The sequence below is a fragment of the Perca flavescens genome, chromosome 19, assembly GCF_004354835.1.
Source record: "Perca flavescens isolate YP-PL-M2 chromosome 19, PFLA_1.0, whole genome shotgun sequence".
Lineage (NCBI taxonomy): Eukaryota > Metazoa > Chordata > Actinopteri > Perciformes > Percidae > Perca > Perca flavescens.
In genome coordinates, this window is record NC_041349.1 from 8709365 (window position 1) to 8712000 (window position 2636).

Genomic DNA, 2636 nt, shown 5'->3' on the forward strand with positions numbered 1-2636 from the left:
CCAACCACAATCACATTCACTCTCTCCGGATAGAGCGATCTGGATAGGTTTTTTTGTATGTGTTTTTTTGAACGATGACGAGCCGGAATGAAAACAAGCCGAACTGAAATATGAGTAACGAGGCTATTTTTAAAATGTAAGGAGTAGAAAGTACAGATAATTCCGTGAAAATGTAAGGAGTAGAAGTACAAAGTATGCTGTAAAATAATTACTCCAGTAAAGTATAGATACCCCAAATTTCTACTTAAGTAAGGTAACGAAGTATTTGTACTTCGTTACTTGACACCTCTGTACTATACTATTACTTTATTTCGACATACTATACTATTACTTTATTTACACATACTATGACTTCATTTACACATACTATACTATGACTTTATTTACACATAATATACTATGACTTTATTTCAACATATAACTTTATTTCGATATACTATACTATGACTTTATTTACACATACCATACTATGACTTTATTTCAACATATAACTTTATTTCGATATACTATACTATGAATTTATTTACACATAATATACTATGACTTTATTTACACATACTATAACTTTATTTCGACATACTATATACTATGACTTTATTTACACATACTAAACTATTCCTTTATTTCAACATACTATAACTGTATTTCGACATACTATATTATGACTTTATTTACACATACTATACTATGACTTTATTTCGACATACTATACTATGACTTTATTTCGATATGCTATACTAAAACTTTATTTCGACATACTATACTACGACTTCATTTCGACATACTATACTATTACTTCATTTCAACATACTATAATACGCATTATTTCGACATATAACTTTATTTTCGATATACTATACTATGACTTTATTTACACATACTATACTATGACTTTTTTGACATACTATACTTTGACTTTATTTCAACATACTAAACTTTGACTTTATTTCGACATACTATAATATGCTTTATTTTGACAGACTTTACCATGACTTTATTTACACATACTATGACTTTATTAACACATACTATACTATGATTTAATTTACACATACTATGATTTTATTTATTTATTTTGATAACTCCGCAAACCCTTGGTGTTCTCTCAATGAGCTTCATGAGGTAGTCACCTGAAATGGTTTTACCTTCACAGGTGTGCTTTGTCAGGGTTAATTAGTGGATTTTTTTCCCATTAATAAAAAAGCAAAGGGTGGCTACTTTGAAGATTCTAAAATATAAGACATGTTTTCAGTTATTTCACATTTTTTTGTTAAGTACATAATTCCATATGTGTTCATTCATAGTTTTGATGCCTTCAGTGAGAATCTACAATGTAAATAGTCATGAAAATAAATAAAAAAAACGCACTGAGTGAGAAGGTGTGTCCAAACTTTTGGCCTGTACTGTACATATATACATACTATATATATTCTCATATGCATACACATATACATACATATGCTTGCACATATACATACACACATACCTATACAATTTTACTTCGGCAACCTTATATTTGAAAAAAATTAAAGTTTTAAACTGTTTTTGAAATAACGAATGGAATTACTCCTCTTAAGATCGGTGAGACCATTCCACAAGTCGACCCCTTTTACCGAAACGGTATTCATTTTAAAGTTTGTTTGGACCATTTGTTTTTTTAAACATGTTCTCTCCTCTTAAGTTATATTTCTGTTCTCTTTTTTCCAACAAACATAGAATGTTTTCAGGCAATTTTTTCCTATAGACCAGGGGTCACCAACCTTTTTGAAACTGGGATCTACTTCATGGGTATTGAGTCATACGAAGGGCTACCAGTTTGATACACTCTTCTGAAATGACAAATGTGCTCAGTTTGCCTTTAGTTATATATGATTATTAATGATTAATGACACTCATCTATGTGAAGACACTGATCATGTTAATGATTTCTCACAATAATTATCAACAATGACTTAACAAGATGGGAAACAGATAATATCAATATTCAATTTTCATTTTTAGAACAGGCCTGAGGGCTACTCATGTGGTCCTTGGGGGCTACCTGGTGCCCGCGTGCACCGTGTTGGTGATCCCTGCTATAGACTTTGAACATAATGACAGCTGTATTCAGACTGACAAGATCAGAAAGTTTTATTGCTTTAAATTTGCAAGATATCGAATTTGTCGGTTCATTATACAATGAATGATTAATTATCCTTATGGCTTTTTTGTAAAAAAAAATAGGTTTTGTGTTTGTGGTGTAAGCATGCCCCCATATTTCAACACAGTAAGAAAAATATGGAACAATAAGAGAACTACTTATAGAGAATAATTTACACAGATTTTGACATTATACTACACATATTATGACTATTTTGACATACTATGACTTTATTTCAACATATTATAATATGAATTTATTTCGACATACTATGACTTTATTTCAACATACTGTAATAGGACTTTATTTCTCTTTTTTTTTTTTTTAAAAGAAAGAAGGGATTTATCTTCAGGCAAAATTGGATGCTTAGATCTCTGAATAAAAACGCGATAATAACCCAAACCGAGACCATCTGAACCAATGTTTTATTTATTCAATCGCATAGAAAAACACCAACACCTTTAGTTCTGTACAGCAGTGTTTCTCAAAAAGAAAT

General features: G+C 30.0%; 1 protein-coding gene across 1 annotated transcript in view; it reads right to left on the minus strand.

The window, feature by feature from the left end:
* Nucleotides 1-2546: 2546 nt before the first annotated feature.
* otud4 (OTU deubiquitinase 4) overlaps nucleotides 2547-2636 on the minus strand; it is a 44672-nt gene continuing 44582 nt past the window's right edge. The window contains exon 21 of the mRNA XM_028564595.1: nucleotides 2547-2636. This exon is cut by the window's right edge and continues 1296 nt beyond it. The gene's annotated coding sequence lies outside the window, so the exon portion shown is untranslated.